General features: G+C 37.2%; 1 long non-coding RNA gene across 1 annotated transcript; it reads left to right on the forward strand.

The window, feature by feature from the left end:
• The first annotated feature begins 8,953 nt into the window (after window positions 1-8,953).
• LOC123382814 lies at window positions 8,954-17,602 on the forward strand. Its single transcript, XR_006591821.1, has 3 exons — window positions 8,954-9,089; window positions 10,157-10,376; window positions 16,896-17,602. It is a non-coding gene; the product is annotated as an uncharacterized LOC123382814 (long non-coding RNA).
• Window positions 17,603-25,624: the final 8,022 nt, after the last annotated feature.

Consider the following 25,624-nt stretch of genomic DNA (forward strand, 5'->3'; position numbering starts at 1 on the left):
ATAAAAAAGAGAGCTAAAAGGGTGGACATCTAGACAATGGTAAGAAGTGACTAAAATTAAACCATTCTAAGGCCTTATATTTTGGGGGAGGGAGGTAAAAATATTAATTAAGTTTATATTGTGTTAAGCATATATTTTAAAAATTTCAAAGGCAGCCACTTAAAAGAAATAAAAATCTTCAAAAGCAGATTTTATTCAGATGTGGAATTTAAGAAACAAAACAGATGAACATATGGAAAGTAGGGGATACAAGAGAAGAAAAGGAAATAAACCACAAGAGACTCTTAATGACAGAGAACAAACTGAGGGTTGATGAAGGGAGGTGGGTGGGAGATGGGCTAGATGGGTGATGGGTACTAAGGAGGGCATTTGTTGTGATGAGCACTGAATGTTTTATGTAAGTGATGAATCACTGAATTATACTTCTGAAACTGATATTGAACTGTATATTAACAAACCAACCAAAATATAAATAAAACATATATATACATACACAGGGCAGTAGAGAATAAAAAAATACTTGCATCAATTAAAATAAAGGCAAGAAAGGAAGGAAAAAAAGAACACAGCAAAAGCAAAACAAAAAGGAATCATAAGGTAAAATAGAAAAAAATAAAGCTAAATATATCAGTAATTACAATAAATAAAATAAACTCTGGTTAAAAGGCACAGATTGTCAAAAGGACCTTTTAAAAAAGACTATGAAGTCTTTATAAGAGATATACCTAAAACATAAAGGCACAAAAGACTGAAAGTAAAAATATGGAAAAATTATATAAGATATAAACATAAACCAAAAGAAAAATCCTATAGCTGTGTTCATATCAGGCAAAGATAGACTTTAAAGCAAAGGCATTACCAGAGATAAAGAAAATAATTTCATAATGGTAAAAGTATTTGCTTCCCCCAAAAGATACAATTTTATATTTGAATATACTGAATAAAACAGTTTAAAATGCATAAAACAAAAAATGAAAGAACTTCCTAGAGAAAGAACATCTATAATGGTATGGCAAAATTTTAACACACCTCTCTCAGAAATTGATAGAGTATGAAATATTTGGACAACACAGTACACAAACTTGGGTTATATAAGCCATATATGCAGGATATGCAACCAATAATTTGGTAACTTTTCTTTTTACAAACATACAGGGGATATTTATGAAAACTGAGCACGTACTAACTGAGCACATATTTATTTATTTTTGAGAGAGAGAGCAAGAGAGCGACTGAGCATGAGTGGGGGAGGGAAAGAGAGAGAGGGAGACACAGAATCTGAAGCAGGCTCTAGGTTCCAAGCTGTCCTCACAGAGCCCGACGCAGGGCTCAAACTTATGAACTATGAGATCATGACTTGAGCTGAAGTCAGTCACTCAATTGACTGAGCCACCCAGGCATCCCCCTTTTTAAAATTTTTTTTTAAGTTTATTTGAGAGAGAGAGCGAGAGAGAGAGAGAGAAGGGGGGGGGGGAGAGAGAAAGAGAATGAGCAGGGGAGGGGCAGGGAGAGGGAGAGACAGAATCCCAAGTAGGTTCCATGCTGTCAGCACAGAGCCCCATGTGGGGCCAAAGTCGGGGTCTGAACTCAGGACCATGAGATGTTGGCCAGAGCAGAGGTCAAGAGTAGGATGCTGAACTGACTGAACTACCCAGGTGCTCCAACATGCAACTGTTCTCAATAATTACTATCACAAAGTCCAGATATTTCTGACCACAATGCAATTTAAAAAACAAACATATGAATGGAAAACAAAGGTGTGCACATGTATGTGTGCACACACACAAGCTTCTAAATAATTCACGGGTAGAGGACGAAGACCCACAATCAAACTACCAGTCATCAAACTTTGTAGGTCATAGGCAAAGTGATGCTTAGAAAAAATTTTTATATATTTAAATACTTAGAAAAGAGCAAGGGGTAAAACCTCGTAAGGTAAACAACCCAGGAAGTGAGGGAGAATAAAACAAGAGAATAAACCCCAAAAAAGTACAAGAAAGTAATTAATAAAGAAAGGATAAGTTAGGAAACTAGAAACAAAGTTATTAACAAAATTCTTTCCCCACAAGACATCTCACCCTCTTTGGCCAACAGTGATATTCAAAGTTGAAAACCCACCAAATGCTGAGAGCTTCTAAATAAATTTTTAGTCTCTGGCTCTCAGTCATTAATATACAACCAAAGATTATCAGATATACAAGAAAGCCTCTAACATGAAAGGCAAACAAAACTGAACAAATGGGAGGGGGGCAACTTAAATAAAGCAAAGATTTCTCAGAAAGGGAAGAAAAAAAGTTTTAAGTTACCATTAGTATCTTCAGAGATACAAGAAAAGACAAAGTTTTAATGAAGTAATAGCAGAATGTGAGAATAAAAGGAACATGTAGGAAACAAAACTGAATGTGTAATAGCAGAAATAAAACTCAGGAAGGGGGACTGCTAAATAAATTTAAGAAATTTTACCATAAAGTAAAAAGACAATAAATTATTCCGAGTAGAAAAAAAAGATAATCTAATTAGAAATCCATTTCAGTATGTCCAGCATCCAAAAAGAGAGAAAAGATAAAGCAGAATATCATCAATGAAATAATTCAAGGAGATTTATCAAGAATGAAAGACACAATTTTCAAGACTGAAAAGGGTACAGCACAATGGATGGAAGCAAGCCCACTCTAAGGCATATTGCTGTGAAATTTCAGACCACTGAGAAGAAGAAAAAGATCCTAAAACTTCTAGAGGGAAAAAACAGGTAACATAGATAGGATCGAGAATCACAATAGCTTCGGATATCTGTATACCAATATGGAAAACTAACAGACACTTAAACAATGACTTCAAAGTTCTAAAGGAAAATGTTTTCTACATTCTATTTCTATACCAACCAAATACCAATTAAATGGATGGGAGAAGTACAGATGTCTTCAGACATAGATAATCTAAAATTTTTTCCTGCTACAGACGCTTTCTCAGAATACTACTAAAGAATGTATCTCATCAAAGCTAGGAAGTAAATCAAGAAAGAGAAATACAGGACACACAAGAAATGAAAGCCCGGTGCAAAAGAAAGATGAAATCATCCCCAAGAGGATATCAGATGAGGAGGGGTAAGATAGGAAACAATTCAAATTGTATCATGTTTGAAATTTCTGGACAACAAAAATTAAGGACTGCATAAAAATAGCTCCTCTTTCTTCTAAAATATATGAGTGGGCATAATAAAAGTCAATAGAGGACATTATTTGTCCTGATGAGGTCCAAAGGTATAAGGCTGAATCTGAAAGACAACAAAGAGATTCTTAAAATAAGTAGATTCACTAAACTGGTAATTCTTTTTTGGCCAAAATAATAAGCAAAACCTTTTAGATACCCACAAACTGAAACGCAATCTGAAACAGAAGTTATCCTACATATGCATATATATTTGTATATACCTAGAATATCTCTGGAAAGAAACGTGATTGCCTCTGGGAAGAACTTGGCAAAAGGGATATGGGGAAGATGTATTTTTCACCATTTACCCCTTTGTTTCTTTTGAATTGTACACACATGCATATTTGGTTTACCCAAAATGAGTAAAATAAAATATATTCCTGTACCCTTTGGTCTAATAATTTTGCTCCTAGGAATTTATCCTAAGATACATCTGCACAAGTGTAGAATGACAAATGTTCAAAGTTAGTAGCATAAGATAGTATAAAATTTAGGTCCTTTGACCAAAAAAAAAAAAAAAAAAAAAAACCCTGATAAAATAAACTACATATATCCATATAGGATTATACTATGTATCCACAAAAGAAAATGAAAGCATTGATCTTTCCCGATATGGAAAATTACTATTCCATATATTATTGAGTGCAAGAGTTTAGAAGAACAAAAGCATATTTCCAATTAAGAAAGTGTTGAACTATTTACTTATATATACTTATTTTTACATATATGTATCCTTATCTAGAAGGATATGCAAGAAATTGATAACAGTAATTAGAGGGTAATTTAATGGCAGAAAAACAAGAAAGAGAGAGAGATTTTCCACTGTATATCCTTCTTGGCCTCCTGAATTTTAACCACATAAATAAATACATTACCTATGCAAAAAGTACAAAAAATAAAATTAAGATAAAGATATAAAAAGAGAGTAATAACATTTGAAAGAGGGATACAACCAGTAATACAGCAAAGAGATAAACGATATAAATTATCATTAATCGTATACCAGTGTATGTTAAAATGTAGAGAAAATCCACAAATTCCTGAATCATTTATCAAAAATGGCCCAAAAGGAATAAACACTGGTCATACAAGACACTGAGCCAGCAATTTTTAAATATTCTACCAAGTAAACACTGGTCTCAAAACGTTTTATAGGTAAATTCTGCCAAATATTCAAGGAACAACAAAACATAAGAAAATAAAGGTAAGGATTTTTATCTGTTTTGTTCTGTGCTATATCCCCAATCTCTAGAGCAATTTTTGGCATTAGTTCATTTTATGGGATTAGTATGAACTTAATTCTGAAGACACACATGAACAGTACATGTATACAGTATCTTCCTAAACCTAGTAAATGACATCTTACCAAAAACCTGGAAGAAACATCACCTCAATAGAGAATTGTTAATATTATTTTCTGTAGAATCAGTAACAGGATAAAGTTTCCTAATAAAATAACTCCTATTTAGCACTGGAGAGCCTAATCCATATATTATTATTAAAGAAAATAAAAGCTATAAAGATTGGAATCACAGAAACAAACTGTCATTATTCACAGCTGATATGATTATCTACACAGAAAATCCAAATAATTTTGCAGACAAATTACTAGAATTAGTAAGAAAATATGGCAGCAGCTAGACTAAAATTCATATACAGATATTCTACTTCTCTGTAACAGCAGTAAACAGAAAATAGTTTTAAATATTTGAAGTACCATAAAAACATGTAAAGTACCTGGGCATAAATATATCAAAACGTGGGCAATGTTTTTATGGAGAAAGTACAAACCAAAAGTGAAAGGCAATAAAGAGAACTACATAAATGTAAATTTGTACCATATTCATAGTTAAGGATACTCTCTACCATGAAAATATCAGTTGTCCTACATTATATACAGAGATTTATGCAATCTCAATTAAAACATTAGCAGTCTTTCAAGGAATGCAAAAGTGACTCCAAAATTCACACGGAAATGCAAAGGAGAATACAGAAAAGTAGAGACTTCAGACAGCACAGAAAAAATAAAAATCAAGGAAGACTTGAGCTGTACTAGCAACCAACTTGATCTGATATCTACAGAACATTGCAACTCACAAGAAGAAACAGAGACAAGGGAAACAAATACCATATGACTTCACTCATATGTGGGATTTAATTAAAAAAACCAAATGAGCAAAAGGGGGGAAAAAGAGAGAGGCAAACCAAGAAACAGACTCTTAAGTATAGAGAACAAACTGATGGTTACCAGAAGGGCATGGGTGAGGGAATAGATGCAACAGGTGATGGAGATTAAGGATGATCCTTAACGACCCTTGCCATGATGGGGGGGGGGGGGGTATGATGTGCTGAATCGCTATATTGTATACCTGAAATATTACACTGTATATTAACTAACTAGAATTTAAATAAAACTTAAAAAAAAAACAAGCAGATTATCAGAGCAGACTTAGTGTAATATATAATGTAAATATAAGCAGTTCAAATACACTAATCACAAGACAGAAATACAGTGTATTAAAAAATTTCCCAACTATATGTTGCCTATAAGAAACTTACTTTGTTTTTGTTGTTTTTTTTAATGTTTATTTATTTTGAAAGACAGAGAGTGTGAGCAGGAGGGGCAAAGAGAAGAGAATGAATCCCAAGCAGGCTCCATGATGTCATGTCAGCACAGAGCGAGATGCAGGGGTCACGACCTGAGCCAAATCGAGAGTCAGACACTTAACCAACTGAGCCACCCAAGCACCCCAAGTACCTCACTTTATTTATTTAAAAAAAATTTTTTTACATTTATTCATTTTTGAGAGACAGAACACAAGTGGGGGAGGGGCAGAGAGAGAAGGAGACACAGAATCCGAAGCAGGCTCCAAACTCCAAGCTGTCAGCACAGAGCCCAACAGGGAGCTCGAACTCACAAACCGTTAGATCACGACCTGAGCCGAAGTCAGGTGCTTAACTGACTGAGCCACCCTGGTGCCCCAAGAACCTCACTTTAAGTACAAAACAGGTATGTCAAAAGTAAGAGAACAGAAAAAGAGCATGCTAATGTTAACTGAAAACTAAACTAGATGAATCAGTTAAAAGTAAAACAATGAAAAAAGATATCTATCAATCAGAATAAAATATCTAATGTAGTTAGGGCACCTGGATGGCTCAGTCTGTGCTGACAGCTCAGAGCCTGGAGCCCATTTCAGATTCTGTGTCCCCCTCTCTGCCCCTCCTCCATTCACACACTCTCTCTCTCAAAAATAAACATTAAAAAATTAAAAAATATATATCTTGGGGCGCCTGGGTGGCGCAGTCGGTTAGGTGTCCGACTTCAGCCAGGTCACGATCTCGCGGTCCATGAGTTCGAGCCCCGCGTCGGGCTCTGGGCTGATGGCTCAGAGCCTGGAGCCTGCTTCCAATTCTGTGTCTCCCTCTCTCTCTGCCCCTCCCCTGTTCATGTTCTGTCTCTCTCTGTCCCAAAAATAAATAAACGTTGAAAAAAATTAAAAATATATATATATATCTAACGTAGCTATATTAATTTCAGAAAAGGGGACTTCAGAACAAGGACTATTATCATGAATTAGGAAGGACTTTTTTAATGGTAAGAACTTGAAGAAGAGAGAACAATCCTAATTGTGCACATATCTAATAAAAGAGCTTCAAAATTCATAAAGCAATGACTGACAGAACTGAAAGGAGAAATAGACTAACCCCTATTGGAGTTAAAACTTCAACATTCTGCAAGTGTTTTAAGTAGTTTCTAAATATAAATAAACTAAGAGTGGAATGAATAGAAATCTTTTAGTAAAATGATTCAAGAGGGGCACCTGGGTGGCTTAGTCAGTTAAGCATCCGACTTCAGCTCAGGTCACAATCTCATGGTTCACAAGTTCAAGCACCGCATCGGGCTCTGTGCTGACTGCTCACAGCCTTGAGCCTGCTTTGGATTCTGTGTGTGTTGTGTGTCTCTCTCTCTCTCTGCCCCTCCCCTGCTTGCATTCTGTCTCGCTCTCTCTCAAAAATAAATAAATATTAAAAATTTTTTAAAATGATTCAAGAGTAGCTGATAGCTATGGAAGACAAAAGAGATCAACCATACACATAATCAATTGTTTGTAACAAATAGAATACACCAAATGGTACAGAATACTTTAAAAACTCTCTAATTAATTGGAAAATGCTTGAGCCTGAAGATTGACACTATACAAGGGAGAAAAATATTGAGTTGTCTACAAGGATACTAGAAACCCACATTATCCTGGATGGCTTCACAGCCAATAGTCAGTGCCAGAAGACAACAGAATGTAATTCCTGGCTTTTTACTTTGTATTAGTCTGTGAAGCTCAAATTAAAAAACGAAAAGTATATATCTTATTTACAGCTTTATGGGGAGATAGAATGAAGGATAGAAGAATGTGCACTATATGCTGAGTAATAGAATTCTGGGGCCCATGTCCCAGATCTCTTTTATACCGTTTGTGTCCTTGAGCAAGCTACTTCACCTGTCCTAACACAAGGTGAAAACTATGAAAAATTACACCCTCAAAAGTATGGTGATGGCCTGGCTGCCAAACCTGGTCCTGAGGAGCAGGTCAATGGCCCCATACCCTATGTCCATAAGGAGTAGTTACATCAGGCATGATCCAGGAGAATGCCTGTATTAGCAAGATCCAATCTGGTGAGCAAAGAAAGTGCACCAGGAAAGGTGAGCAGATATGGGCTATGCCTGAATGGCAACATGAAGTGGGTAAGAACATAAGCTTTAGGGTTAAACCTTTGCGTATTAGAATCAGATGTCTGCCACCTTACTAGCTCTGTGACCTGGGGTAAATCACAGAGCCTCACTTTGCTCATCTGTAATATAAAGATAATAATCCTGCTCTCATAGAATTAAGTTTCACAGTGTTTGCAAAACACCCATAATAGTGTCTGCTACAGAACTGGCATTTGATAAACCACGACTATCATTATTCAACAAATTCTAGGCCTTCCCAGATGTGAGCCAAAGACTGTTGCTAAGGGTCCTGCCCTAGTTTATACTGGCTTAGAAATGGACGGGGTTGAGTCTGTTCATTTCCTTATGCCTCTGCAGGGACCTAGGTAAGGCAGGAGAAGACACGCTGCCTCTTTGCTTCAATTCTGTCATCCTGCAATAAAAGGATTGAATCAGACAATCTCTAAGGCCTTCATAGCTCATAGCTCTAAAACTCTTTGATCTGTGAACCAAATCTAATGCGTATTCTATGTTTAGAATTGATATATTGTTAGATCAGCTGGGAATTGCTAAAATCATATCATCTATTGATTTATATAAAGGGTTATGGTAAATGACCTTGGATAAAGAATATAATCTAAAATGGTATTTGTAACATCAAATGGAGTGTAAAGATTTAATGGCTTACCCTTTGGACTGAGGACCTCTTAGACTCATATATTCTTACAGTTTAAAGTGATCTCAGAGGCTAACTTGTCAAACCTCCCAACCATTGGAGGAACCACTTCAGCAGCATCTCTACAGTGCTCACCACCTGGCTTGAATATATCTCACGACAGGGACTTTACTACCTCATGAGATGCCTTTTCCATTTCTGGAATTCTACTATTAAAGCATTCTTTATGTTTATCTTGAGACCAAAGCGTTTTATTCCTCAAACTTTTCCTTCTCGGACAAATTGGCCCTTCATGTTTGAAACAACTGTCAGCCTTCTCCTTCACTTCTTTTCCAGGCTAGACATCCTTAACCACTTCAGTCTTTCCTATGTATGTTCCAGACCACACAGCATGCTGTCTGCCTTTCTGGGGACCACTCCGTAGCTCAGTTACAATGCAACCCCTGAATTAAGTACGTTATTCCAATGTGGTGCAAGAAAGAACAGTCATCTCTGGTACGTGGAACACAAATGCCCTTTTTAATGTTGCCAAAGCCCTGAATAGACATTTCTCCAAAGAAGACATTCAAATGGCCAATAGGTACATTTTTTTTTAATGCTGTCACTAATCTTGAGGGAAATGCAAATCAAAACCACAGTAAGATGTTACTTCACTCTTATCAGGATGGTTATTATCAAAAAAAGTTAACAGGCATTAGCAAGGATGTGGAGAAATTAGACTATTTGTGCGCTGTTAGTTGGAACAAAAATGATGCAGCTTCTTTGGTAAACAGTATGTAAAATTAAAAATAGAACTATGTGATCCAGCAATCCTACTTCTGGGTATTTATCTAAATGAATTGAAATCAGAATCTCAAAGCGATAATAGCTTTATCCTATGTTCATTGCAGCATTATTTATAACCACCAAGATGTGGGAAGAAAACCCAAATGTCCATTGACAAATAAATAGATAAAGAAAACTGGGATACACATACAATGGAATACTATTCCACCTTTAAAAAGAAGGAAATTCTGCCATGCCATGCGTGACAACATAGATGAACCTTCAGGACATTATGCTGAGTAAAATAAGCCCATCAGAGAAAGACAAATACCGCATAATTTCACTTATATGAAATATGTGAAAGAGTCAAAGTCACAGAATCAAGGAGTGGAATGGTAGTTTCCAGGTGAGCCGGGCAGGGAGACATAGGGAGTTACAAATCAACAGGCATAAAGATTCAGTTGAGCAAGAGGAACAAGTTCTAAAGATCTGCTGTATAGCATTGTACATATTGCCAACAATAATGCACTGTACAGTTAATAATTTAAGAGGTTAGATCTCACTTTAAATGTTCTTACCACAATAATTTTTTTCTAAAAAATGGAATCATACTAAAAAAAAATGGGTTTTATGTTCAAGAAGGCCCCTTTCACTGTTAGTTCATATTACACTCATTAGTTTGGCCATGGCATCTTCATGAACAATACAAGTGCTTAGGCTATAAGGTCAAAGGCACTTCTTTAAAAGAGTTGTGTGAACTCTTACTTCAAATGGAACCATATTTGTATCCCCAACAGGGAAACAGAACCAATGGAAGTGTGCTGGTTTTGTTTGCCTCATTGGATCTCTGCCCACCCAGTTACTCACCCCACTGCTCTTGGAGGGGACCTATAAAGGCATTGCCCAGAAAGCGCAAAGAATCCATGAATATCCTGATCTCTCAATTTCCTACAAGCCCTGTTATTCTAAAATGTTCGCGTGAACTGCTACCACAGAGTACAGCACAGTAGTTACCAGGTCAGTTGAACCCTACCTCTACCATTCTGTGGGTATATGACATTGGGAGAATTCTGGTGCCTGTGGAATGGGGAAAATAACTTCCCTTATTCATAGGGATGCTGTTAGGATTAAATGGTTTCACTTACAGAGAGCTCTCAGAATGGTACCTGGTACTTAGTTAGCTTCCTATCAGGTGCCAGCTCAAGCCCCCCCTCTGCAATCTTGACTCACATAATTAAATTTCTGAACCTACACTCAGGACATTAAGCTCTTCTGCATTTAAATTTTTTCTTCTTGGTGTAGACTCAGCATTCAGGATTCAGGCTCAGGATCATTTTGAATCTTGACTCCTTTGTCTTTTCCCTTGGCTATCTCTCCCAGGTTTCTGGCACCTGCATTTTTGATAGGCCTTTATCCAAGTCACCAGTTTCTTCCTAAATTTCAAATTTGACTTTATTGAGTAGCTATGATCATAAAGATAACATGCCAGTATTTAACCAAAATGTATGTGGATATCATAAAGATGGTATTTGGGTAAAACGCAGTAAATTCCTATTTGGACTTCCAGAGGTCAGACATTCTGAAAATAAGGTAAAAGTGAGCATATTACTTACCACAATGAATTAGAAGTACATAAGATTTTAGATACTAGTAATTACCTAAACTTTGAAGTAGCTCAATCAATTAATTTTTTGAATTAGTTAGAAACCAAAGGAAATTTGAGAACCCAACAACTGATAAGCCACAAAGTGTTAAGATAATTTCTTATGGAAGCAATGAGTTTTTGCTTCTTTTCAGTCTCCAAAACTCCATTAAATCCAGAAACCTTTCTTAGCACTGATAGAGTATATCTCAGTTCCCTAACATGGCTCATGGCATTTCTACAACTCACCTGCCTCTCTTAATATTCTAGTCACATAAAATTTGTTTTTATGAATATACTATATACTTTTATACTTATAACATCTGATATACTATTCCTTCTGCCTCTTAAATTCCCCTCCTTTTTGAGTGCTGATGCATAGGGACACATGTATCCCAATGCTTACAGCAGTGCTTTTAACAATAGCCAAATTATGGAAAGAGCCTAAATGTCATCAACTAATGAATGGATAAAGAAGATGTGGTTTATATATACAATGGAATACTACTTGGCAATGAGAAAGAATGAAATCATGCCATTTGCAGCAATGTGGATGGAAGGAAGGTATCATACTGAATGAAATAAGTCAGAGAAGGACAGATACCATATGTTTTCACTCATATGTGGATCTTGAGAAACTTAGAAGATGACCATGGGGGAAGGGAAGGGGGAAAAAATAGTTACAAACAGAGAGGGAGGGAGGCAAACCACAAGAGACTCTTAAATACAGAGAACAAACTGAGGGTGGATGGGGGGTGGGGGAGAGGGAAAATGGGTGATGGGCATTGAGGCACTTGTTGGGATGAGCACTGGGTGTTGTATGTAAATCAATTTGACAGTAAATTATATTCATAAATAAATAAATAAATAAATATCCCTCCTTCTCTAAGGCAAACTTTCATCCATTCTTACAGACCCACTTCTTTTGTGAAGTTAACTCCAATTCCAAAATCACTCCTCCTTCTTCTGAGCTTCCCACTGGATTCGATTCTGCAATTCCTCTTTTATAGCCCTCACAACACTATACTGTGATCAATTGCTTCCAAGTATGTCTCAGTGGCAAAAGCTAGCTAGGGGACATTGTATGACACCTCAACAAAAACCCCTCGTTTTAGGCATACTGTAGAACTTAGATTTTGAGCCAATGGCATAGGACTGACTTGCCATGAATATCATTACTTCTGTGGGAAAATACGAACAATGTTCTCAATAGGAGAATTTCAAATTACCTTTGGGAACACAATCTATCACTGATTTGCTCTTCCATCCAACAAATGTTTCTTGAGCACTTACTATATCTCAGGCATTGTTTGAGTCACAAGAGCAAGCAAATCAGCCAAATATCTTACCCTCATGGAGCTTCTACTCCAATGGGGAAGATAAAATTTAAAAATAAAATTAGTTTAAGAATATGGTACGTCTGGAGGCACCTGGGTGGCTCAGTTCATTAAGCATCCAACTCTTGATTTTGGCTCAGGACATGATCTCATGGTTCATGAGATCAAGCCTTGTCTCTCCTGACAGTGCAGAGCCTGCTTGAGATTCTTTCCTCTCCTTCTCTCTCTGCTCCGCTCCCCTCACACTCTCTCTTTCTCAAAATAAATAAATAAACTTAAAAAAAAGTCGGGGTGCCTGGGTGACTCAGTCAGTTGAGCGTCCAACTTCGGCCCAGGTCATGATCTCGCAGTTCGTGAGATTCAGCCCAGCATCCGGCTCTGTGCTGACAGCTCAGAGCCTGGAGCCTGCTTTGGACTCTCTGTCTCCCTCTCTGCTCCTTCCGTGCTCACACTCTGTCTCTCAAAAATAAATAAAGATTAGATTAAAAAATTAAGATTAGATTTAAAAAAAGAGTATGTTATGGCAAGAGGGAAAATAAATCATGGTAGAGGGACAGAAAATATCAGGGAATTAATTGAAATTTTTCAATAAGTGATCAGGAAGTGATCAGAGATGCTGCACTTAAGTAAAGATATGAGGAAAGTGAGCGATACATGTGAATAGCTGGGAAAAGAGCACACCTGGCAGAGGAAACAGCAAGGTCAAGACCTAGAAGGGGAAGACTGCCTGGCATATGCAAAGTGGCTGAAGTGGAAAGAGCAAGAGTAAGAACAGAAATAGCCAGGAGCCAGAAGCCAGGAGCCAGGTCACACAGAGCCCCACAGGTGATCATGAGGACTTTGGGTTTCAGTCTGATGACAATGGAATCCAATGACAGTAATAAGCAGAAGGATGATATGACTTGATTTATATTTTCATAGGGTCACTTTGGATGCTTTGGTACGAACAGATTTAGAGGGAGGCAGGGAGAACAAAGACACAGGCAAGACATCAGATAGGGAGTTATGTGATAACATAAGTGAGACATAATGGGAATTGTGACAAGTGGTCAAATTTTAGAAGAATTTGTCAGGATTTTCTGATGGATCAATGACTGTTGTCAAGAAAAAGGGAAGAGTTAAAGCTGAGTATCAAGATTTTTTTATCCTAGCAATTTAAAAACATGAAGTTCCATGAAATGAAATGGAGAAGAGAGTAAGAAAACCTGGTTTAGAGAAAGATCCAGAGCTTAGCTTTGGAGATGTTAAATTTGCAGCCCCTATTAGACATCCAAGTATAGATGTCAAGTGGGCAGTAGGATGTATGAATCTCAGAGAAGACAACTGGGTTGAAGAATTTGGATGACATCAACACAGAGATGCTATTTAAAGCCATAAATCTAGACTAGATCACCTATGAAGTGACAATGGATAGAAAAAATGAAGAGATCCAAGGTCTAAGCACTGCGGTACTCAGTTCCTTTAGATGAGGAAATAAGGGGTAAAACAGGGGAGAAAGGAAAATAAAAAGACTGAGAAAGAACATTTATAAAAGTAGACGAAAAACCAAGCAAGTGTGATTATCTTGGAAGCCAAGAGAAAGAGTTTCACAGAAAAGAGAGTGAACAGCTGTGTGTCAAGTGCTGTTGAGATTTTAAGTAAGATGAAGACTGAATGTAACCACTGGATTTAGCAACACTGAAATCAAAGGTGACCTTGACAAATACAGTTTCAGGAGAATAGCAGTAGTGAAGGCCTGATTAAGGTATTTTCAGGTGAGAATGGGAGGAGATAAATTAATTTTTAAAACTTAACATGCTTTGAAGTAATAAGAAGGAGATTAAATAGTTACTAGAATGGGAATTGAGGTCAAGAGGAGTTTTCTTTTAGGATGGGAGAAACAATGAATGCAGTAGAGAGGGGATATTCAGTGGAGAGGGGAAGTTTGGTGATGAAGGAGAATGGAAGAATTGCCAGAGTGATGTCCAAGGATGTAGAATGAAGGGAAGGATCAGGGTTGTAGGTTGAGGTTGGGGACCAAGTCAGGAACATGCAGGCCAAGCACAAGTAAACAAGAGGACCAGAGTCAGAAGAGCAATTTGAGACTAATCCAGGAGGTGACTATAAAGTCAAGGCAAAGGAAACTAGAAAGCATGCACTTATGATTAATGATACCGCACAGAGCGCATTTTGTGCCAACATTCCTTGTGAGGGCCAGTACTCCTTTCCCATGGATCTTCTTCCTCTGGTTCCTGAAGCTCATGGCCAATATATCTTTTCTAAGAGATGGCCTTTATCGTTATTTTAATGAACAGTTATATTTGTATACAAAAAGTATTACTGAATGTGTAATGTACCAAGAGCTCTGAAAATCAATTGGCTATTCCAGAAAGTCTCATCAATGCTTCCAAAACTCACAGAAGCAATCACACAGTGGCAAATGCTAGGGTGGTCACCAAACTATTTTTGACTTCCTGGGCACTCACCTTGCTATCTTTTCTGCCTATGTGCATCTATTTGTGGTCATATGACACTGAAATGTTAGAGTTGCAAGAATGAAACCGTTGGGAGTCCCGGAGTCCCTGGGTACCTGGAAGACAGCAGCATGGGGTGGGGGGGAGGGGGGGTGGGGGCACGTTCACCCTGCATCAGATTCTGATAAAAATAAGAAATCAACCTTTGTTGCATTAAGTCAATGACACTTATTTTTTCCCACAGCATAGCCTACCTAACATGACCCTGACTGTAACACAGACACACCATCTTAGAACAGAGACAACCATTTGGCCTATAAATGCCAATGCTTTAAGTCATAGCAAGCATCACAGATGCTTAAATAACAAGTTCCCTTAGGATATAAAACGTAATTTGATCCACAACAATTTGGCTTTCACACAGCACATCTGGTTTTCAGGAATACATCTATGTAAATTGAGTTACCTCCATAATGATATTGTATTTGCATCTGAGGAACTGAAAAGACAAGACTGACTGCAGGTTAAATAAAAAGCACCTAGGTCTATCCTGATTTGCTCTCCAAGCTCCTGTGATAACATGTGTAAATACCCTGCGGGTGATTAGATTTTAAATTCCTCACTGTAATGATCCAGGTGTCACTGGAACGATGGTTTTAAAAAAAGGCATTTTTCCTACAGAAGGTTACAGCATATGATTTTCCCCCCTTTTTAATTAAACCTCTGCATAGTGAATAATGCACCTGATTTAGACGTTCAAGCCTTCCCAACCACCACCCCCACCCTAACTCAGCTAAGAGAGCTGGTCTAGCTGATTCAGTCAATTGTGTTGCCTTATAAAACACTGTCCCCAAAGAATCCTTTATAGCCACTCAGAGCTGACATAGAGTCAATTATTAAGGTTTCTACCTGTATTGCTCAGTCTGCACTTCAGCCCTTAGTATTGTCCTTATTAATCTGCTCAGGAACCACTTTGCTATTTCTGATGCTGAGGTAGGGATTGTTCAAGTATCGGTTTTGATTTTCTTTGGTTGTTTAACACTAGAGGAGAACAGAAATGGTAGCAGCAGGCTGATATGTGGGTTTAGACCATGCCACCTACTCCAGATGTTGAAGACAGGGTTTCTGGAATGTGTCCTGCATCATGAACCTCTTATTGAAAGTACTTTCTACTCCATTGACAAAATGACAGGATTTATTAACCAGAATTTATCTCTACTGGTTCTTTTATCACCGACAGTAAGTTCCCATAACAGCTTCACTGTCCCAAATATTTGTTAAAGGCTTAAACAGTTTCAAATATGTGCTCCTTTATTTAATTTACAGCTGTTTCTGAAAATACACCATTCAGTATTAGATGAAATTGCTTCTATCTCCTGTCATATTTCACATTTTGTTTTATGGTCTGGTAGATTTCATGGTGATCTCTTTTTAACCAGTAAAATTTGTTTTAGGAGCGATGATTCATTTTCTTTAAATAGTCAAGCTGCAGAAAGAGTCCTATATCATGAAGCCTTTTCACTGCCTACATATCAACAGTAGGTCCTGTAGACCTTTAAAAAATATTTGGGCCTCTTCATTCTCAGGGAGACTGGTTGCAGTCTCTCATGGCCTCATTTCACAAAAGCAACTGTAGTGCAGTAAAAGGCATGCTGGACCTGAGCTCTGTTCACCTGGTCTAAATCCAGACTCTGCCACTTACAAAATTTTTGACAAATTACTTAACTTCTTTAAGTCTCATCACTCTCATCTGTGAATTGGGGCTAATCACACTTGTTCACAGGGGTATTCGAAGGAGTCCATAACAGTACCCACGTAAAAGTGCCTAGCATTGAGCCTGGCCCAAAATAGGCAATCAAGATTCGTTGTTAGAATCTCTAGGACACATACAATTCATCCAGTATGAGATCACATGAGTTAATAGCTTCCAAAGAGTCTGCTAAAGGAAAATAATATGGAGCACTCCATGGAAATTTAAGGTGTTCTGGCCATTTTATATTTACCAGATTTATATCCAACCTCTTGTGCTTATCCTTCAGTAACACAGGTCTTGAAGTTCTACTATTTTGTTTTGAGATATTTATTTTTTACTCTCCCCACCAAGGAACAGCCCTGCGGATTATCCACCAGCGTTCTGGTTTCCTGTCTCTCCCTACTGACCTGGCCTCACTCAAGTGTCAGCAGAGCCCAAGAAGTACCCAGCAAGACTTTGCTTTTAACTCAGACATGCAGGTGTCTGGGGCTGGAGTGGATGGCACTAATCTACTTCCTTTTCCTAAGAAAATCTGCTTGGATGAATCCATGTCTGGAGTACAAAGGAGTCTCCTCCAAACATCCCCTGTAAGAACCTACTTGCTGCCAAGCTCAGGCTGTGGGAAGGAACTTGGGTTCAGGGCCAACAGTGACACTGTGTTCTCTTCCTTTCAACCTACAGGCAAGTCCTTCTGGGGCAGAGAGCACTTCTGTCCAATCTGTACCGAGCTAACATACAATCCCCTAACCCAACGAGTGCCTGTGGGCCTGTATCTAATGTAGCTTAAATAATTCTCTCCTCTCCCTCTCACCATTCTTTGCCATGTAAGTGACTGGCTTTCAAATTTTGTTGACTAACCTACAGATAAGAAATACATGTTACTTTGCAACACAGTATTCACACATACATGTGTGCACACACACAGAGCAATCAAAAATATGATGACACAATTATTCCCCTTGCTGTGTATGGGGTACTTTATCTTCCACTCTATTATATTTTATTTCATTTTTTAAAATGCTGGTCATGACCTATCAAATCAATTTTATGACTCATCAGTGGGCCACAGCTTGTAGTTTTAAAAATACTGATAAGGAGCTATTAATATTTAGCTATTTAATAAGGAGCTACTAGTCTGGAAGAGGAGAATATGAAAACCATACTTTGAAGTATATGGAAAGTTTAAGTACTACTAAAAGTATATGGACAGTTCTGGTAAGACAGAAAAGATATGTTTTAACCTATTCCCCTAAGTACAACGAAAAACTCTAGAAATTATATATAAAATAAACATAAAATTCCCAATGATGGAAGAAGGGATACTGACTAGGAACTAGAGAACCCAAGGAATGACACACTGTTGTTGAGTTCTCTGGTCACCTTTTGGCCTCATATATCTCAGAGTAGGAGCTGAAGAAGCTGGCAGTCTGGAAATGCCAGCAAGCGCAGACAAAAGTCAACTCTCTCTAAACAAAGGACCAAGAAAGGGGAATACTACAAAGACAAAACTTTTAGACAATAATCACTCTATGCCAAACACAACAGGTAAAACTGTGGCCCCATCCCCACCCATTTCAGCAAAGGCCAAGTGGAAAGCCTAGACAAGGCTATAACTCACTTTAACCCACAGGACACCTTAACCCACTGAATCTGGGGATGTCCAAGAAGTATAAGTAGGGGCTGCAACTGCCATCCCAATTGGATGGTAATGAGTTCCTCTCACCCCTGTGAACAGTGACATCAGAGATATCATGAGGAGTCCAGACTTCAACCTCCACCCAGAAATACCAAGACAGACCTCCCCTTCCCACGAGAGGGGTGTCAGCAGAAGCCTAGTGAAGGGTCAGGACTTTCACCACTGTCCAGTGGTAACAAGGCCACCCCCACTAGGTAGTACAGACCATGTGAGGAACAATAATGGGGAACTTTTATTTCCCACAGCCAGAGAGGTATCAGACTGAAGCCAGAATTCCCACCCCTGCCCAGCATTAACAAGGAGCCTCCACTCTGCTGTCTGTGGGAGGTTAGTGGGAAACCTGAACTTCCACCTCCATATGGCAGTAATGAGTTTGTGAACCTCCCTCACCTTCCAGAGGGGTTTCATAGGACATCAATTAAAACTCAGAGTTTTAATGAGTTCTAGAGTCTTCTAACAGAATACCCACAAGGTCCAAGTCTAAGTAGAAAATCACTCATCATAACAAGAAACAGCAATATGCTGAACTGAATAATAAAAAAAGATGATACATACCCTCACTGAGATGACAGAGATGTTAGAATTACATGATATGACAAATATTTTATTTTATTTAAAAAATTTTTTTTTCAACGTTTATTTATTTTGGGGACAGAGAGAGACAGAGCATGAACGGGGGAGGGGCAGAGAGAGAGGGAGACACAGAATCGGAAACAGGCTCCAGGCTCTGAGCCATCAGCCCAGAGCCTGACGCGGGGCTCGAACTCACGGACTGCGAGATCGTGACCTGGCTGAAGTCGGACGCTTAACTGACTGCGCCACCCAGGCGCCCCAATATGACAAATATTTTAAAGCACCCATCATAAAAAGTGCTTCAATTACAGGTTACAGACATACTTGAAATAGATGAAAAAATATAAAATCTAGACAAAGAAACAGAAATCCCCAGAAAATAAACAAGATACAAAGAAGAACCAACTGGAAACTTTAGAACTGAAAAGTACAAAAACCAAATCAAAAAAATTAACAGCAGAATGAATAAGGCAATGGAAAGAATCAATGAACTGGAACATAGAACAGAAATAAGCCAGTCAGAAAAAGAAAGTCATCCATATGTGGAATTTAAAAAACAAATGAGCACAGGGAGAAAATGAGAGAGAAAGAGAGGGAGGGAAAGAGAGAGAGAGAGAGAGAGAGAGAGAGAGAGAGAGAGAGAGAGAAACCAAGATACAGACTCTTAGCTACAGAGAGCAAACTGATGGTCACCAGAGGGGAGGTAGGTAGGGGCACAGGGGAAATAGGTGATGCAGATTAAGGAGTGCACTTGTCAGGATGAGCACTGAGGTGTTAGATTCACAGAATTGCTGAATCGCTTTATTGTATATTGAAACTAATAGAACACTGTATGTTAACTATACTGGAATTAAAATTTAAAAACAATTTTTAAAAAGTTAAAAAAAGAACATCTTTGACTTCCAGTTTTTGGTCCACCATATAATAAGCTTGTAAGTTGCCACTGCATCTTAATAAGTAAAAAGGCTGAACAAACCAGAAAATCAATAAATCTTCTTGGATCCAAAAGAGAAGTGAGGTTACAGGACAAACCACTGACCTCAAAACTGCAGAGATTGATGGGTGAATACAGAGAATCATGATTAACCTGAGCAGAAGCTCAGGAGTTTAAACCTCCAAAGAAACAGGTGCTCAGAAGGAAAACCTGAAGTGTAGTTGACAACTGCTGGAGGTTCAGTGTGCACAACTCTTGACAGTTAAAAACCCCAAGGAGATGCATTCATAGGAGACCTCACATATTTCTGAGTTTTACCTCCATGAGCTTGACTTCGTTTTCACAGTGAGCAGCCGACAAAATCCTTCTCATGCTTCCAGCAAGGGGCAGGGAAAAGGAACCATTTTGGAAAATGCCGGAGGGCTCTATTCTACCTAACAAGGTCTGCCCTCAGGAGAAGTTATTTAACCAGAGCCTAACCTGTTGAGGTTTTATCAGAGCCTAACTCAGTGGGAAGAGAAATATTAAAAAACAAAACGAACAAGAAAAAAACCCAGCCATTTTTAGTCTTCCACATGGAGGAAGGGAAATACTCAACCATCCCCCTTTAGCCTTCCCTGTGAGAAAAGAGAAGTATCCAACTCCCAACACATTCTCATCTTCTTGTCTCAGTATAAGGCAGCAGGAGGGAGGCAGAGTGAGAAATACATGCGGGGTTTACAGCCTAGAGAAACTAAGATTCGCTAAAAGGCTGAGACCTAATCATAGGACTTAGAACTCTCCCCCAACTGCACATTACTAACAGCCCATTTGTGGTACTCTCTTTTACCTAGCACATCATGTCACTTATATCAAGAAAAAAAAATTTTTTTGAAAAAATTAAGCCAAGCATCAAAACCAGACTCCTATATGGCAGGAATGTTGAAATTATCAGACCAGGATTTAAAACACTATGATTTATATGCTAAGGGCTCCAACAGATAAAAACAGCATACAAGGAGATACAGCAATGGAAGCAGAGAGACAGGCATTCTAAGAAAGAACCAAAAAGAGATGCTATATATAAAAAACACTGTAAGAGAAATGAAGAACACCCTTGATAAGCTTATTAGCAGACCGGATATGCTGAAGAAAGACATGCCGTGCTTGAGGATATCTCAATACAAACCTCCAAAACCAAAATGCAAACAGAAACAAAACAAAACAAAAAACACACAGAAAAAACCAGGACAGAATGTCCAAGAACTTGGGATAACTAAAATAGGTGTAATATATGTACAATGGAAATACTAGAAAAGAAGAAAAAGAAAGGAACAGAAGAAATATTTGGAACAATAGGGACTGTTAATTTTCCCAAATTAATGTCAGACACCAAACCACAGATCTAGAAGCTCAGAGAACACCAAGAACAATAAATGATAGAAAAACTACACCTATGTGGATCATTTTCAAATGACAGAAAATTAAAATCCTTAAAGCAGAGGGAAAGAACACCTAGACTATAAAAGAATTAAATCTGACTTCTCAGAAACTATGTAAGCAAGAAGAGAATGAAATAAAATATTTAAACTGTTGACAGAAAAAATAAATACCAACCTAGAATTCTGTGCCCTGCGAAATTATCCTTCGAAAGTGAGAAAAATATTTTCTCAAAAAAAATTGAGAGAATTTGTTGTTGACAGGCCTGCCTTGCAAGAAATGCTAAAAGAAGTCCTTTAGAGAAGAAAAGTGATAAAAGTCAGAAACTCAGATCTACAAAGAAAGTAACAGAATCAGAGAAGAAATAAGTGATAAAATAAAAATATGTTATAAAAGCTTTTTTATTCTTGGGCTCCTGGGTGGCTCAGTTGGTTAAGCGTACGACTTCAGCTCAGGTCATGATCTCACGGTTTGTGAGTTCAAGCCCCATGTGGTGCTACTAGCTCAGAGCCTGGAGCCTGCTTCAGATTCTGTGTCTCCCTCTCTCTCTACCCCTCCCCCACCTGTGCTCTCTTTCTCTCTCAAAAATAAACATTGATTAAAAAAAATTTTTTTAGGGGCGCCTGGGTGGCACAGTCGGTTAAGCCTCCGACTTCAGCCAGGTCACGATCTCGCAGTCCCTGAGTTCGAGCCCCGCGTCGGGCTCTGGGCTGATGGCTCAGAGCCTGGAGCCTGTTTCCGATTCTGTGTCTCCCTCTCTCTCTGCCCCTCCCCCGTTCATGCTCTGTCTCTCTCTGTCCCCCAAAAATAAATAAATGTTGAAAAAAAAATTAAAAAAAAAATTTTTTTAAAGCTTTTTCATTCTTAACTGATATAACAGATACATTTGTTCAAAATATTGATAGCCACAATGTTTTTGATTATTGTGCTTTATAGTTATTTAATATACATGTTTAATATTAATATATTCAAATATTTGTAAATTTAACATATACAATGAGAGCTATGTATGCTTACGTATAAGTGACAGGAATGACAGCAAAAACAAAAGAAATAAGAAGGAAGAAATCAAGATTATTTTGTTACTATAAGGTACTCACACTGTGAAATGACAAAGTGTTATATGAAAACAGACTTGAATTAGTTGTAAATGTATATTTCAAACTCTAGGGCAACCACTAAAAAAAGTAACAAAAAAAAAGAACTAATATGCTAAGAAAGTTAGAAAATTATTTAAAATGCTCAATTAAACAACAAAGTTCAGAAAAAAAGTGGAAGACACAAATAGGAACAAAGAACAAGAGCAACAAATAGAAACATTAAAAATTATGGTAAATATTAATATAATTATATCAATAGTCACTTTGAATGTCAATGGTCTAGATGTGTCAATTAAAAGACAGAAATCATCAGAGATAAGGCTCAATTACATATTACCTACAAGAAATCCACTTTAAATCCAAAGACATACAGTTAAAAGTAAATGGATGGAAAATGTATATGCCATGGAACACTAATCAAAAGAAAGCAGAAGTAGCTACATTTAATTTCACACAGAGCAGATTTCAAAGCAAGGAAAGTTATCAGGGATAGAGGGGGCATTACATAGTGATCAAGGGGTCAATTCACCCAGAAGACATAACAATGCTTAGCATGTAGGGACCTAAGAATAGAGTGTCAAAATATATGAGACAAAAACTGATAGAACTGCCAGGAGAAATAGATGAATCCATTATTATAGTTGGATATTTCAACACCCCTCTATCAGAAGTGGACAGACCCAGCAGGCAGAAAATCAGTAAGGACATAGTTGAACTCAATAGCACCATTAATCAACTGAATATAATGGATATCTATAGACTATTTCATCTCAAAACAGCAGAATACACATTCTTCTTAAGCTCATATGGAACATTCACCAAGATAGAGCCCATTCTAGGCCATAAAACACATTTTACCAATTTAAAAGAACAGAAATCATACAATGTCTGCTCTTAGGCTACAGTGGAATTAAACTAGAAATCAGTAACAGAAAGATGGCTGGAAAATTCCAAGATACCTGGAGATTAAAGAACACATTTCTAAATAACACATAGGTCAAAGAAGAAATCTTAAGAACAATTTTAAAATATTTTGAAGTAAATTAAAATAAAAACACAGCTTATCCAAACTGTGGAATGCGACAAAAGCAGTGCTTAGAGGGAAATTATAGCAATGAATGCATACATTAGAAAAGACAATAGATCTAAAATTAATCATCTAAATGTCCACCCAAGGAAACTAGGAAAATAGTGAATTAAATCCAAAGTCAGCAGAAGAAAAAAATAATAAATATCAGAGTAGAAAAAAAATCAGAGCAGAAACCAATGGAATTGAAAATAGAAATCAATATGGGGAAAAATAGAAATCAATATGGGGAAATCAATATGGGGAAAAAACTGAAACTAAAGCTTGTTTTTTAAAAAAATAAAATAAAATCAGTAAGCCTCTAGCCAGGTTAACTAAGAGAAAAAGAGAGAGGACACAAATCACTAATAACAGAAACAAAAGAAGGGTCATCACTACAGACACCATGGACACTAAAAGCATAATAAAGAAATACTATGAATAACTCTATGCCCACAAATTTGATAACCTAGATGAAATGGATCAATTCCTTAAAAAGCACATCCTGCCAAAATTCACACAAGAAGAAATAGGCTACCTGAAGAGGCCTATAGCTATTAAAGATATTGAATCAATAATTAATAACTTTCTAAAATAGAAAGCACAGGCGCAGGTTGGTTCACTGGTAAATTCCACCAAATATTTAAGGGAAAAAATTATTCCAATTCTCTATAATCTCCTTCAGAAGGCAGAAGCAGAGAAAATACTTCCTAACTCATTTTATGAGGACAGACAGCATCACCCTATGACTAAAAGCAGACAAACGAATTACAAGAAAACTTCAAAATTGTATGAAAACATTCCATAAACCTAGATACAAAAACTCTCAACAAAATGTTGACAAATTGAATCCAACAATGTAAAAAAGTAATTATATACTACAAGCAGGTGTGATTTGCCTCAGGTATGTAAAGCTGGTTCAACATGTGAAAAACAATTAATACAACCTACCATTTCAAAAGGCCAGAGAAGAAGAAAAATCAGAAGATCATCTCAATATGTGCAGAAAAATTACTCGACAAAATCCTACATCCATTGATTTTTTTAAAATCTTAGTAAACAAATAATAGAAACCTTCTCAACTTGATACCGAATATCTATATAAAATCTACAGAGAACATTATACCTAAGCATTAGAAACTCTAAGCTTTCCCACTAAGTTCAGCAACAGGCAAAGATGTCTCTGCTCACTATTGCTTTTCAATATCATACTGGGATCCATAGCAAATGCAGCAAAATTTAAAAAAAGAAAAAAAGATACAGACCTGGGAGGAAGCAATAAAACTGTCTTTGCAGGTGATATGACAATCTAGGTTGAATATCCAAAAAGATCAATAAAACATTCCTCAAACGTTGTATACAAAATTAATACACAAAGATTATTTGCTTTCCTATATATCAACAATGAACAAGTGGAATTCGAAATTTAAAACCCAATACTATCTACACTTGCACTCCTAAAAATGAAATACTTAGGTATAAATCTAACAAAATATACACAAGATCGGTATGAGAAAAACTATGAAACTTTATGAAAGAAATCAAAGACAAACTAAATAGAGATAAATGTTCATGGGTAGTAATATCTCAATAATGTCAAAATGTCAGTTCTTCCCAATTTTATCCACAGATTCAATGTAATCCAAATCAAAATCCCAGCAAGTTGTTTTCTGAATGTTGACAAATTCATTCTAAAGTTTATATGGAGAGGCAAAAGACCCCAAATAGCCAACACAATATTGAACAACAACAACAAAAAAAGGCCAAGGACTGACAGCATTCCATTTCAAAATTTACTAAAAAGCTAAAGTAATCCAAACATGTTGGTTAAAGAACAGACAAGTAGAAAGAATAGAGAACCCAGAAATAGACCTATATAAATATAGTCAAACTAACTTTGACAAAGCAATATAATGGAGAAAAGATAGTGTTTTCAGTAAATGGAATTGGAATGACTAGACATTCACATATGAAAAACTTGAGTCTACATTTTTAAAAATGTGGAATACCCATCCAATGGAATATCATTCAGCCAAAAAAAATGAAGTTCTGATACATGCTGTAAGATGGATGAGCCGTGAACTCAGTCAGACATAAAAGGACAAATAATGCATGATTTCACTTACATGAAATATATAGAACAGACAAATTCATACAGACCAAAGTAGATTAGAGGCTACCACAGGCTGGGAGGAGGGGGAAAGGGAGGGTGCTTGCTTAATGAATGCAGTGTTCCTGTTTGAGGTGATAAAAAGGGTTTAGAAATACATAGTTAATATGGTTATACAACAC

This window comes from Felis catus, chromosome F1, assembly GCF_018350175.1.
Source record: "Felis catus isolate Fca126 chromosome F1, F.catus_Fca126_mat1.0, whole genome shotgun sequence".
NCBI lineage: Eukaryota > Metazoa > Chordata > Mammalia > Carnivora > Felidae > Felis > Felis catus.